Genomic DNA, 15,274 nt, shown 5'->3' on the forward strand with positions numbered 1-15,274 from the left:
CTCTTCCCCTTGTGACTCAGTCTTGAAGTCCTGGCAACATGCTAGTAAATCTTCTCTGCACTCTTTCTATCTTATTGATATCTTTCCTGTAGATAGGTGATGAAAACTGCACACAATACTCCAAATTTGGCCTCACCAATGTCTTATACAATTTTACCATAACATCCCAACTGTTACACTAAATACAATGATTTGTGAAGGCCAATATGTCAAAAGCTCTCTTTACAACCCTATGCACCTCTGATGCCACTTTCATGGAATTAAATATGAGTATTCCCAGATCCCTCTGTTCTACTGCACGCTTCCGGGCCCTACCATTTACCGTGGTAGGGCCTTTCTTAAGCCTTTTTCACACTGACTAACCAGTAGATTGGCCATTCAGTGAACCAATTAAGGAAGCCATTTTTACCTTTCACACTCAGCACAAGGCACCCCCAGAGATGGGGGATTCTATCCTCCACTGGTGATGTCTAAGTGACGTATCGAGCGATGGTGGACCCACCCTATATCCTGATCAATGTATTATGATCTTGTATTTAAACAAAATTAATCATGCCTAATTATGACATATTTAAGCATTGTGTACAGCACAGTATGAGCCCTTCAGCCCTTGCTGGGCCGACCTATATAAACCTTCATAATTTTATAAAAGTCCATGGGAAAAATATAGTTGCACAATTTATAAACAGTATGGGAAATTCCTAACAGAAATAACACACAATTTATAAAGACCATGGAAAGAGCAATGATAGACCCGTCCTCCCAGAATTCTGTGCGGCAAGGAAAGCATTGAATTCTGGGATGGCAGTTCCGCCATCTCTCTTCCCCTGCCACGACTTTCCCCACAGTCCTTTAGACATTTATAAAGATTTATATAGGTCGGCAAAGTTTATACCTTCCTTTTATTCTTTTGTTTCCTTCACATTCATAAGATATAGGAGTATCTGGCCTGTTGAGCCTGCTCCGCCATTCAATAAGATCATGGCTAATCTGACCATTGACTCAACTCCACCTATTTGCCTTTTCCCCATATCCCTCAATTCAATTTCTTTAAAACGTAAAAATCTATCTAACTGAACCTTAAATATGTTTAATGAAGTAGCCTCAACCACTTCCTGGGCAGAGAATTTCACAGATTCACTACCCTCTGGGGAAAAAGAGTTTTACCCCAGCTCTGACTTAAAACTACTCCCCTGAATCTTGAGGTTTTGCCCCTAGTTCTAGTCTCACCTACCAGTGAAAACAATTTTCCTGCCTCTATCTTTTCTATCCTTTTTATAATGTTAATACTTCTATAAGATCTCTCATCCTTCTGAATTTGAGTGAGAATAATCTCAGATGATTTAGTTGCTCCTCGTAGGTCAATCCCCCTCATCTCTGTGGTTAATCTGGTGAACCTCCTCTGGACTGCCTCCAAAAGCCAGTATATCCTTCCTCAAGTATGGAGACCAGAACTGCACACCTTGTACAGTTGCAGCATGGCCTCCCTGCTCTTGAATTCAATTCCTCTAGCGATGAAGGTCAACATTCCATTTGCCTTCTTAATAACCTGTTGTACCTGCTACCCAACCTTTTGTGATTCATGCACAAGCACTCCCAAATCCTTCCAAGTCCTTCTGCACTACAACATGCTGCAGTTTTTCACCATTTAAATAATAATCTGCTCTTCTATTTTTCCTACCAAAGTGGATGACCTCACATTTACTAACATTGTACTCCATCTGCCAGAACTTTGCCCACTCACCTAACTTAACTATATCCTTCTGCAGCCTCTCCAGATCCTCTGTACAATTTGCTTTTCCACTCAATTTAGTATCATGCACAAACTTGGCCACACTACTCTGTCCCCCTTCCAATTTATCAATGGAAATGGTGAACAGCTGTGGGCCCAGCCCCAACCCCTGCGTCACCCCTCTTACCATTGTCTGCCAATCAGAAAGACACCAATTTATCCTGACTCTCTGCCTTCTGTCAGTTAACCAATCCTCAATTCATGCCAATATACTTCCCCCATCTCCATTCATCTTTTTTTCTTTGGCTTGGCTTCGCGGATGAAGATTTATGGAGGGGTAATGTCCACGTCAGCTGCAGGCTCGTTTGTGGCTGACAAGTCCGATGCAGGACAGGCAGACACGGTTGCAGCGATTGCAAGGGAAAATTGGTGGGTTGGGGTTGGGTGTTGGGTTTTTCCTCCTTTGTCTTTTGTCAGTGATTGGGCTCTGCGGTTTTCTTCAAAGGAGGTTGCTGCCCGCCGAACTGTGAGATGCCAAGATGCATGGTTTGAGGCGATATCGGCCCACTGGCGATGGTCAATGTGGCAGGCACCAAGAGCTTTCTTTAGGCAGTTCTTGTACCTCTTCTTTGGTGCACCTCTGTCTCGGTGGCCAGTGGAGAGCTCGCCATATAACACGATATTGGGAAGGCGATGGTCCTCCATTCTGGAGACGTGACCTACCCAGCGCAGTTTGATCTTCAGCAGCGTGGATTCTGTATCTTATTGATAAGTCTCTTGTGCAGCATCTTATCAAACACCTTCTGGAAATCTAAATCTACCACAGCCATTACATCCTCAAAGAATTCCAACAAGTTTATCAAACAAGACCTGCCCTTTCTGAATCCATGCTGTGTCTGCCTGATGGAAAACCTTTGTTCCAAATGTCTTGCTATATCATCCTTAATTACACCTTCAAGTATTTTCCTGACTACGGGTGTTAAGATAACTGGCCGATAGTTACCCGACTTCTGCCTACATCCCTTTTTAAAAAGTGGCGTGACATTTGTTGTCTTCTAATCTGCCGGGACCTGCCCAGAATCTAGAGAATTTTGATAAACGACTACCAACACATTGACTATAACTCCCACCATTTTCTTCCCATCAGGACCAGGGGATTTGTCTGCTTTCAGTCCCATTAGTTTGCTCATCACTATCTCTTTTGTAACAATTATTTTATTGAGGCCCTCACCTCACTTTGCAATCCTTATCACCACTCTTTGGCATGATGGGGATGTCTTCCACTGTGAAGACAGACAAAATATTTGTTCAATGACTCGTTACTCAATATCAATTTCCCTTTCTCATCTTCCAAGGGACCTCTGTTGACTAGCCACCCTCTTCCGTTTTATATATTTTTGTTATCTGTTTTTATATTTTGTGCTAATTTACCTTCATAATCTTTCTTCCCTTTCTTTATTTCTCGTTTAATTGTCCTTTGTTGCCTTTTAACGTTTTCCCAATCCTTCAGTTCCCCATTACACTTGGCTAATTTGTACACATAAGCTTTTTAATTTTATACTTTCCTTTGTTAACCAAGGCTGACTCTTCCCTCTCTTGCTGCCCTTATTTTTAAAACGGGAATATAATTTTGTTGAGCACTGTGAAAAATTTATTTGAAAGTCTTCCACTGTTTCTCAACTGTTCTGCCAACTAGCCTGTGCTCCCAGTCCACACTGACCAATTCCTCCCTCATCCTGTTGTAGTCTCCCCTGTTCAAGCATAATACACTAGTTTTAGATCTAACCTCCATCTGTATGAGAAAATCAATCTTACAATGGTCACTTTTTCCAAGAGGGTCCCTATTTACTAGACCATCAATTTTACCTATTTCATTTTCTAACTTTCTCTCATTCTTATGAAAGGTCAAATTAAAACTTTAATTCCATTTGTTTCTCTATGCTTTGTGATCTCCTGACGATTTCCATCATTTCCTATTTTTATTCTTGGTCAGGTAACTAATTTTCCTTCAGTTTTAAAATTTTCAATATTAGCTAATAATTTTGTGAGAGTGAGTTTATCAAGCAACTCCTGGAGATCTATATTGGTCACGTCTATGGATGTTACCCTCTTCTTCTTTCTTTGGCTTGGCTTCGCGGACGAAGATTTATGGAGGGGTAAATGTCCACGTCAGCTGCAGGCTCGTTTGTGGCTGACAAGTCCGATGCGGGATGGCAGACACGGTTGCAGCAGTTGCAGGGGAAAATTGGTGGGTTGGGTGTTGGGTTTTTCCTCCTTTGTCTTTTGTCAGTGAGGTGGGCTCTGCGGTCTTCTTCAAAGGAGGTTGCTGCCCGCCGAACTGTGAGGCGCCAAGATGCACGGTTTGAGGCGATATCAGCCCACTGGCGGTGGTCAATGTGGCAGGCACTAAGAGCTTTCTTCAGGCAGTCCTTGTACCTCTTCTTTGGTGCACCTCTGACACGATACCTAACCATTATTTAATTAACTTTTCACAAAACTCAGTCTACCATGACCTACTTACAAATTCATTTTGGTTCCCACTGGATGACTAAGAAGTTCCAAGCCATTTAGTCATTCCATACTTAAGTTATAAATTTCTATAATCTCAAGAGCACAGATGTTGATTAAATTTCTACAAAATTTTAGATTCTTTCTTTCAGAATGTCGAAGATAATTTTCTGATTTAAAGTAATGGTTCTTGAATAGAGAAGGCTAAGACAGAGAGCTCACACACATCAATGCCTTACAGTCTTTTCCACCGGATGAGTAAGAAAGGATGAGTGGACAAGGGGTTCACTGAGGGAGCAATCCTTGCGGAGAGCAGAGAAGGATGGGGAGGAGTAGAAACAGCCAGTTGAGTGCTCTAGGTGGCAAAAATGACAAATGATGATATGCTGAAGGCAGAGGCTGATGAGAACAAGAGGTTGTGGGTTGGGGGGGGGGATGAGAGCAGAACTTTGAGAAATGGAGGAAATGCAGGAGATGGCACCATTGACTAGAGGGGAAGCTGCCTTCCCTAAGATGTCCTGGAATGGAAGGACTAATTTTGAGGGGAGATGCGGTAAAGCAGAGAAAGGGACATGGGGGGAGGTGTAGTCTAGGTAGCTGGGTCAGTGGGTTTATAGTAAATGTCAGCATATAGCTTGTTTCCTGACATGGTGACAGAGAAATGTTGAAAAGGAGAGAAATGCCAGAAATTGTCCAAGGGTATTTGAGAGTGGGGTTATTTCCAAATAAGCCCCAATATAAAACATCAGAAAAATTGACGTACCGAGCTATAATTATTTCTTAGCAACCCCTCTAGCCCTAGAAGACTAATTGTGTGTGCAGTAAAACTTTGATAATTGGTAAACCCATTGTTTGGAAATCACCGGATGCTGTTTCCTGTGGTCACCACCGCCCTGTTTCTCACATTCCTTTTAAACTGGGAAACTTATTGCACTCTAGTACAATATTAAAAGAAAATAGTTCTAACCAATTATTAATCTAATAAAACTCTGACACATATTGAAAACTTAAATGTGCAAAAGTGGATGTCAAATATACAAAAGAAAAAGTGTCCTGGGTCATTTTGGATAATTTGGCAAAGATATACTTGTCTTTAGACCAAAACAGAATTGGAGTTAAGAAACCTTTTCATTAAGCAGAGAATACAATTTACTTGCAATTCCTGAAACATCCTTCCCATATTAAGTCTAACAGGTCATTCACATTATAACATGGAAAGTTATTAGGTGCCATATCAGCAAGGCAGTCAAAGTATAAATATAGCCTGCGTCCAGCATCAGATCTGTTCACAAGAGTTTTTCCAACAGAAATCTCCTCTCTCTCAATTAATACACACAAAATAAATGCATTAAATATTGGTTTGCTTGAAGAACATGAAGGAAATGCAATTCTACCAAATTGGGTAATAAGAACAACACAAAGCATTAAATAAAAATTAAATTTGCAGGGAAAAACTTAGAGATGACCATTAACTCTAGTAATTGGGAAGCACATGTCTGTTAAAATTTCTCACAGTTAGCAGCACAGTGACCCTTAACTACGCACAAATATTCCTTCACTGTAGAAAGTTGTCGATGGTGGGAATACTGCAAAATCTTAAGTTAAATATAGGTCAAGTATGGTTTCATATTCCAAAGATTGTCATTGCCAAAGGGTGGTAGTGGGGATGAACTCCCACTACCACAAATGCTCTTCATGGCGTGCATCTCAAACAGCCTCTGACAACCAAGTTCAACTCCAGGCGGCATAGTTCTTGTGCCTGGTGGAGCTGTTCTCACTGACAGAAGGGGCAAAGGTGGGCCAAGGGCACCTTGAAACCAGTTGCTCCAGGCAGAGGGGGCTCATTAACCACAGATGGTAACCCAACTAGGAGAGGGAAAACTCCAATTTCAAACCTCCACTTGCTTGTGGCTATACTCGTTCACGGGAAAGCCTTTGGAAGTAAACACAGGAAAAAATATCCAGAGTTGGAGTCCCGAAGGCAGCTGACTGCTGTACTCAGCACCAGCCCGGTACTGCTAGCACCAAACTATATCAACTTTCGGTGTTCCTTTGGACCAGTAATTAGCATTGAGGGGGGGGGGGGGTAGAGGGGTTCCCCCTGCGATGGGCAACAGGCAGATCTCCATAGCCCTGGCTTGCGCCTTGGAGAGGCCACTCCTGCTTCGGTTTATAGTGGTGGACAAACACAGGAAGCAGCAGTAACCAGTTATAATCATAATGCTTGATTGGCATAGAACTGCCACAGTCAACACTGCTCAACCAATCAATGACTACCAGAGGCGCGGTCGGTACCCATAGTCAACCACAACCAAAAGAGGCAACACACAGATGTAATTAAAAATGTATCATATCTCAAGTTATCATTAATTGTTCAAACTTTCAAAATGCTTATGATCATGCACATTTAGTGCATGTTCCGGCAGAATTTTTATCTGCAATATTAAAGATCAAAACAGTTGAGATCTTGGTGGTATCTGGAACGATAGACAAACTGATGAAGGAGCTTAGCACGTCAAGCAGCATCTACAGGATGACAGGAATTATCAATATTTTGTGTTAAGACCCTGCATCAGGACTCAATTTTATTGTATGCAGCAGTGGTGCAAGTGACTGTTGAGTCATCTCCAGCTTTGTCAAGTGCCCATCCGATATCTCAGATGATATATAAACACTATACTTAATGTTCATTTCCGCTTCCTATCATTCTTTTAATTTCATTGCTTTATTTTCTCTTATGTAATTGTGGTGTAAACATATAATTAATAACTAATGTTCCTGTTACCCAAAGAGGCTCACATTTAGAGGTTATACCATATCTAAATTTTGCCTATTTCAAGACAACAGAAGAATGGCTCAAGACGATACTCCCTTCACTACTTGAATAAATTAGGAGGATCTTGACAAACATAATACATATATTCCTGGGAGAACATTTTGCTACATACTTTTAACAACAAGATGCAACAAAATGAAGGAATATATTATTATAAAGAGAGCTGTGGCAATTGGCAGGAGCTGATCTCATGCTAGATAGAATGCCTATTTTCAACATTATTTTGGCAATTTCATAAAATATTTTAAATGGACGACTTCCAGAACCCATCAGATTTGGCTATAGTTTATACTATGCATTTTTTGCAATGTATAAAAACAAAATAAAAAAAAGAAAAATGGGCTGTCACCTGATGTGGTAGATAAAGGAAGCAGGAACCCAATAGTAAAAAGAGTTACAGTACTTAAACTAAGTTTAAAAAGTTCACAGTGAAGAAAAATAATATTTAAACTTTCAAGAAGATTTCCTAAGAAAGATTTTTTTTAAAGTTACAGCCTGGGGCTGGAGTTCGATCCGACCCAGTGTGAGTGGATCCCCTATTGGGGCAGCTAGAGGCACTGGAGTTGAAGATGAAGTTTGCTTGCACATGCACAATGAAGACAAACACTCAATGGCAGCTGGCACTGGTAGTGCCTTTGTTCGTCCTGGGCAAGACTCAGAGGAGAAGGAAGAACAAGACACAACAGAGACAGAAAGTGATAATGATAAAGCTGAAGAACACGAAATGCCCGCTAAAGGTTAAAAAAAAGAGATGTACAATGGAAGACTGAACAAAAGAATTGAAGAGCACAAATAAAATGAAAAAGATATTATGAAGTAAAAATTTTGCAAGTAACTATGGAAAACATGGATGAAAGAGTTAAGATTGTGGAAGAAGATATGGAAGATGTAAAAGAAAGAGTGGGAAAGTAAAGACTGATACAGTCACGTGGGCTGTTGAGAAGGACAAAATGTGGGAAAAGATGGATAGACTGGAAAATTTCAGCAAAAGAAATATTAAAATTGTTGGACTTAAGGGAAGCATTGAAGGCCAAAATCCTATTATGAATGGAAACCTAAAGTTTTGGGAATAGACAAGGTTGAACAGAATATTGAAATTTAAAGGGCACATAGAGCCCTTATACTGTGACCAACATCAAAAGTCATGTTCTGTATTGATCAAGTTCCAAAGACACCAAGACAGAGAAAAGATATTGAAAGCAGAGGCAGAAAAAGCAAAAGCTAGAGGTGTCCTGCTTGAGATTGAAGGAAAGAGAGTATAGTTTTATCTGGCTATAAGTGCAAAATTATTAAGTGAAGACGAGAATTTAATCTGGTTAAAAGCTTCGTTTGGCAGAAAGAATACAGATTTGTGTTGCGTCATCCAGCAACTTTAAAGATTTTCATGCCAAATGACGACAGTGCCCATGGAACCGCTCCACCAGGCCATTCAACTGTGGGTGGTAGGCTGTCGTGTGGTGGAGCTGTATGGAGCTGGATAAAGCGTCCCAGAGTGCGGAGGTAAACTGTGGGCTTCTGTCGGAGGTGACGTTTGTGGGTGGGCCGAACCAAGATACCAGGCAGAAATGAAAGCTCTGGCACGTGAACCGGTCAATGAGTCCATCATAGGAACCATTTCCGGCCACCTAGTGAATCTATTGATGACTGTTAACAAGTGCCTAGACCCTCGTGACACTGGAAGCGGGCTGACAACGTTGACACGCACATGGTTGAATCTGTGCTGTGGTGGCTGGAAAGGCTCTAACGGCACCTTCACGTGCCTTTGCACTTTTGCAGATTGGCAGTCCATGCACATCTTTGCCCAGTATATGACCTGCTTTTTGAGTCAATGCCATACAAACTTATCAGCTATCAGGTGGACTGTCGCACAAGTGGAGGGGCGGGACAGTTCAAGAATGGCATTGAAAATGTAATGTCTCCACACAGCATTGAGGTGAGGGTGAGGCTGACCTGTGGTAACGTCACACAGGAGAGTGGTACCTGCAGCCAAAAAGCTACATCCTGGAGTTGCAGGCTCGTGATAGCAGTTCTATAAGCAGGAAGTTTGTCATCCTGGTGTTGAGCTTTGGTGAGCGCCATGTAGTCTACACCCAGAGAGAGGGCACGTACTACTTGAACGAAGAAGTGGAACAGGGCATCAGCCACCACATTATTCTTACCAGAGATATGTTTAATCCTGGTTGAAAACTTGGATACGCAGGATAGATGGCATTGGTGGTACACTGACCAGGGATCTGATGTCTTCACGAAGGCTAACGTTAGCGGTTTGTGGTCAGTAAAAACCATGAAGTCCCTGCCTTCCAAAAAAATAGCAGAAGTGTCTGACCGCTAAGTACAGCACCAGCAGTTCCTATTGAATGTGCTGTATTTTGTTTCCGGAGGACAGAATTACCTACTAAAATGCTAGAGGTTTCTATTGTCCTTTGGTGAACATTGGAGCTCACGAATTTGAGGATGGCTTCCATCTTGCTAGGCAATGGAATGACACGCCAGCTGCTGATCTGATGTCCCAAGAACTCGATAGAGAACTCTAACTGACGTTACCACAGGCCTGAATTTGCACTTGGCAGGGTTCACATTACCTCGAACTCTTGTAGGCGGCAGCAGAGTAAATGCAGATGCTGCAGGTGATTTTTGTGGGAGTGACTGGCGACAAGTATTCGAAAAGGAAGTCCATGCCACACCCCACTGGGTACATTATCGTTGGAATGTTTGTACAGCATTTTTGAGCCCAAAAGGCATTCTCCAATATTCAAAGAGGCCGAACGGTGTTACGATGGCAGTCTTGGGCAGGTATTTGGGGTTACCCATGCTCCAAGTCAATTTTAGAAAATATCCTGGCCCCATGAAGCTTAAGACCTGTATATAGGGCACAGGGTAGCAGTCAGCATCGGTAGCATCGTTGAGACACTTGTAATCCTCGCCAGGTCTCCAGCCTCCCATGGCTCTGGGCAGTATATGTAGAGGGGAAGAAGCCTATGATTCCAAGTTCCTCAGTTTTGTGGAATTCTTGTTTTGCAAGCCGCAACTTGTCGGGCGGCAAGCGTGGGGCTCGGGCGTGTAGAGGAGGTCGTTGGGCAAGGACGTAGTGAGCAACATCATGTTTGGCTGTGGCAATGGAGAACTGGGTAGTGACAATGTCCTGAAACTCTGCAAGAAGTTTGGTGAATTTGTTGCTAGTACTCCACGGTGTCTAGGTGCGGGGGCAAGTAGTTTGGCTTTTCCAAGGCAGAAAGTCTGGAGCGTTGTGGTGTTCACCAACCAGACCTTTCAAGTCCACCATCAGTGAATTGCTTCTGAGGAAGTCGGCACTCAGCAACGGCCGGGACACAGCAGGAAGGATAAACTTCTATGTGAACTTATTGTTGCCGAATTTCAGGGATATAGTCCATGTGCCGTACATACAAATCAAACTATTATTCACCGCAGTGAGCACTTGTCCTGTGCTCCTGGTATGGGTGTCATAGCCCGAAGGAGGAAGGACACTAACCTCTGCACCTATGTCAACTAAAAATTTGCGCTGGGAGTGTTTGGCCCAGGTGCAGAGTAGGCTATTACGGTTTCACGCACCACAGAATGTCTGCATGTGTGGCCACTGTTCGAGGGTTATCAGAGTCCTTGTCAGCCAACATTAGGCAATGTCTTCTGGCATATGCTTTAAAAACTGCTCAAAGAGCAAGAAAGGCCTATGGCCCTCTGCCAGTGCCAACATGAAATTCATTAACTCCAAAGGGGTGTGGTCCCCCAACACATTGACATGGAGGAGATGTGCAGCTCGCTCACGCAATGAGAGATCATAAATCTGAAGAAGGAGGGCTTTTAGGGCTTTGTACTTGTTGAGAGCTGGTGGGTCCTGAAGGAAATCCACTACTTGACCGGTCGTGTCCTGGTCGAGGGTGCTTACAACACGATAGTACTTAGTGGCATCCACTTCTAACTTGCGAATGTGGAACCTTCCCGAAACAAACTTCAGGATGAGTGGTCCAAACACAGGTAGTTTGAGCAAAACTGCTGCATTATCCATGTTGGATCCAAAATCCATTTGGGCCCGTCAGGGTCACCAATGTAGCAACTGTGTTACAGTGCAAAATGAAGAACAAGAAAATGATCAGATGTAGTTGAGTAGAAGTTCAGTAAAAGTCATTTACTCAAAAAGTCACTGGCAGCTTTTAAAACCCTGCATGTTCCAAATGATGTCACTGCATTGTGATGTTATGACGCCACTCAGAATCTCCTGAGCTGGTTCAATTAAGACTCTGGTGAGCCGCTACAACAGAAGTTTTTTTGTACTACAAGCATGCTGAACAATTTGTGAAAACGCTGTCCAATATAAAGTCGCATAAATGATTAAAGATAATGTTGTGTACTTTCTTATTCTTTTTACATTTAGATACAACTCTTATAGAAAGAATGATTAATTATTATTTGGTGAATATTCCAGGGGTGGGGATAACGAGGGACTGTTTTCTATTGTACCATGTGTACTTTTGTAGCAACTGCTGCAACCCGTACAATGGTAGGGGGTAGTATTTTATATTATATAAACGCTAGAAGGATGGGTAATTTGTTAACTTTGATATATGTAACGTAATATATTTTTAAACTATATTCTTTTTCTTTCTTTTCAACTTGGACTGCTGGAAGGTATATCCCACATCACAGAAGATAAAGATTGAACAATTTATTGGAGGAGAAGTGGGAGGAGAAGTAAAGAGGGAACATGTAGATGTGATTAAATACTTTTGTAGAGATGAATAATCCAGTAAAATACCTAAGTTTTAATGTTAATGGGTTAAATGGGTCAGTGAAGAGAAAGAATATGGTCACATATTAAAGAAATTGGAAGAGGACTTGGTCTTCCTACAAGAAACACGTTTAAATGAAAAATGACATCAAAAATTAAAAAGAGATTGGGTGGGGCAAGTGTTTGCTTCTTTCAATTCAAAAGCAAGGGGAGTGGCAATTTTGATGCACAAGAAACTTCCAGATGTGGTGATTGACCCTGCTGGTAGGTATGTTATAGTGCACTGTTTAATATATTCAGACCCTTATGAATGTACATGCACCAAATATTAATGATAAGAAATTTATTCAAGAAGCATTTCTGAATCTAGTAACTGCTTATGAAAATATTTTAGTAGGAGGAAATTTCAATTGGATCCAGTATTTGATAGATCAATGAGCAGTAATGAGGACAAAAACGATGAAAGTGGAATTTAGTGGATGCTTGGCGAAGAATTCATACAAGAGAGAGTTTTCCTTTTACTCAAATATACATGATTCCTATTTCAGAATAGATTTATTTCTAATGCCAGCTCAACTACAAGGTAGAATTATGGAAGTTGAATACAGAGCGAGAATTTTATCAGATCACTCACCTTAGATACTGACGCTTATAATGCCAGATTTTTTTTAAAAATTGCTCTATATATGGCGTTTCAACTCATTGTTGAAAAGGTCACACTTTCATAACTTTATTAGAAGACATGTTCAGTTATTTTGTGAGACCAATTGCAAATCAACTACCAATGAATTTATTATATGGGATGCTTTAAAAGCATATTTAAGAGGACAAATTATGTTATAATTCTAAGATTAAAAGGAATATTCAAGAGAGGTAGAAAAATTGGAAAAAGAAATAACTAACTTAGATAAATTGCAGCAATAGATATTCAGCAAGACAAATGGTTACTTAAACAAAAATTGCTTTTAATTATCTTTAAAGATGTAAACAGAATCACACTTTAACTTATCACTATTGACTTAACTAACCTAACCCCCTTCTAATGCTAAGCGCACGTGTATGTAATGTGGGTGTAAGTTCACAAAAGTTCTTTGATTCACATTCCTATCTCATTTCTCATTCCTCCAAGTTTATTAATTGCAGGCAATTCTTATACTGTGCACAGAATTTAGTATTATAAAGTTCACCAGGCTTTGGTGTTTGAAAGGAAATGGTTACTGATCAGGAAGGTTCTTGTTGGTTTTCAGAGAGAGATTTGTTGTTCACTGGACACCCACAACTGATTCCTTTTTAATCAGCCACTTCAGTGTCTTGCCAAAGCAATGTCCCCTCAGGGTTCTCCAGATGATAACCTCTTTCCTTTTTGTTTCTCTTATTTCAAGTGAAACATTAGACAGTCAGTCCTCTACTTTTGTATGAAACACAAGGGCTTTGACCAGGTTGCAGTCACAACCCATCTTCCAAATGAGGCTTTTCCACACAAGCTTGACAGCTTTTCCTGTTCCAGTCCCAGCTGCTGCGCTGACTGTAGCATTTCAGAACTGAATTTTCTCTCTCTCTCTCTCTCTCTCACACACACAGAGAAAAAGCCTATTTGACTCTCTCTGCTTGCAAAAATCACATGATCCTCCTAGAACAGCAAGTTCCACTCCAGACAGTCTGCGGCTCCAACAAGTTCTTTCATTTGTTACCTTTTTGTAAATAACAATCCATTAGTGAAGTCTCTTGGGCACTCTCCAAAGCTTTTGCAAAGGCTCTTGGTGTCGACGTGATTAGCATGAGCAGAGCTCCAGTATTTTAAATAAGCTCTGTTTTAAAGTGTTTGTATGTGACCTACACTAAGAAACCTGCCCCAATTTATCTCCAAAAATCATATCTATATACAAAACAAACACAATATAATCTGTCACAGGTGAAAGAGCTCATAAAGCACTTTCTTCGCAGTTGAAAGCAGAAGAGGTCTCAAGAATGATAAATGCGATAAAAATAGAGACGAACGTGAATAGTTATAAACCTTAAGAAATTAACGAGGCTTTTAGACAATTTTAATCTAAATTATGTCAATCAGAATCTCAAAGAGATGTTAATAAAACAGAAGATTTTTAAAACAAAATCTCAAATAAGACTTCCAAGGTTAGATTTGGAAAATCAGGAAGAACTGAATGCTCCCTTTATAGACGACACTTTCCATGTTCTATTATTTTCCAATATCAAAACATATGATCTTCAATATTCCGAATTACTATCTTATCACTCCAATAAACCAAACTTTGCAGATGCAGTTTTATGTATTACTTCGTTGATGCATAACTTCGCATCAAGATTTTCATAATGATGAATAAGCAAAGCATTCGGCTATATTAAAAAAAATAATGATATAAAATGATAAGAAATGATTAAGACAAATTCAAAGAAAAGTATTTTGAGCTCACATTTCTGTCATGATGAATGCATGGATATTACGGTATTAAGGTAACACTACAAACAATACTTATCCTTAAAGGGATAATCATAAAATTACTAATAAGTAAAAACACAAGGTTTTAACCTTTACAACCTTTACTCAGGAGGAGGTCAGAGAAGCACTGAGTTTATTGCAAAGCAATAAATCTCCAGGAGAAGTTGGTTTCTCTCCTGAATTTTATAAAGAATTTTAAAAATTGCTGATTCCTCTATTTATGGAGGCTAAATCAGGCATCTGAATCACATTCTCTTCCAAAATCTTTTTCAATGGCAATTATTACTGAGATACCAAAAAAAGATAGTGATCAGTTGAAATTGTCATCTTATAGACCTATTTCATTATTAAATTCGGATTGTAAGATTACTTCCAAAGCCTTGGCAAATAGATTGGCAAAATTATTCCAGAAATTGAATGATATTGACCAAACAGGCTTTATGAAAAAAAGACCATTGGCTGATTATGTATGTAAGCAGGTTGATTAGTATAATTCATTTGGCACAAAGAAGGGTGTTCTGTGTGTTGTTGTGGCATTAGATGCAGAAAAAGCATTTAATACATGGAATGGTATTTTCTATTTAAAGTACTGGAAAGCCTTGGATTCGGTCAAATTTTTATAAATTGGATTAAGACACTATACAATAAACTGAAACCAAAAGTGGTGACTAATTGACAAATTTTCACATAATTCCAGGTGTCAAGATCTAGTAGACAAGGATGCCTGCTATCTCCAGCTTTATTTATTTTAGCTATAAGAACCTTTTGCACAAGCAACCCATCAAGATCTGGGCATTAAGGGATTTAGGGTTAACCAGGAGGAATACAAAATGAATTTATTTGCTAATTTTGTATTGATACATTTGACAGAGCCGGTAACTTTGGTACAGAAATTGTACTCAAAATTGGAAGAACATGGAAAAGTTTTAGAATATAAAATAAATGGGGATAAGAATGTAATTATGCCTCTTACAGGAGGAGATTGTACTCAGTGTC

The 15,274-nt window shown here is 40.2% G+C and overlaps 1 protein-coding gene across 2 annotated transcripts in view; it reads right to left on the bottom strand.

Annotated features, from left to right (window-relative positions):
- cdc42bpb (CDC42 binding protein kinase beta (DMPK-like)) overlaps window positions 1-15,274 on the bottom strand; it is a 224,763-nt gene that overhangs the window by 138,243 nt on the left and 71,246 nt on the right. Inside the window, exon 1 of one of the 2 annotated variants that reach the window (XM_069916470.1) lies at window positions 410-488. The exons of the other annotated variant lie outside the window; for it this stretch is intronic. The gene's annotated coding sequence lies outside the window, so the exon portion shown is untranslated. Of the gene's footprint in view, window positions 1-409; window positions 489-15,274 lie in introns of those variants that run through there. 2 annotated transcript variants of the gene reach the window in all.

This window comes from Narcine bancroftii, chromosome 2 (assembly GCF_036971445.1).
Source record: "Narcine bancroftii isolate sNarBan1 chromosome 2, sNarBan1.hap1, whole genome shotgun sequence".
Lineage (NCBI taxonomy): Eukaryota > Metazoa > Chordata > Chondrichthyes > Torpediniformes > Narcinidae > Narcine > Narcine bancroftii.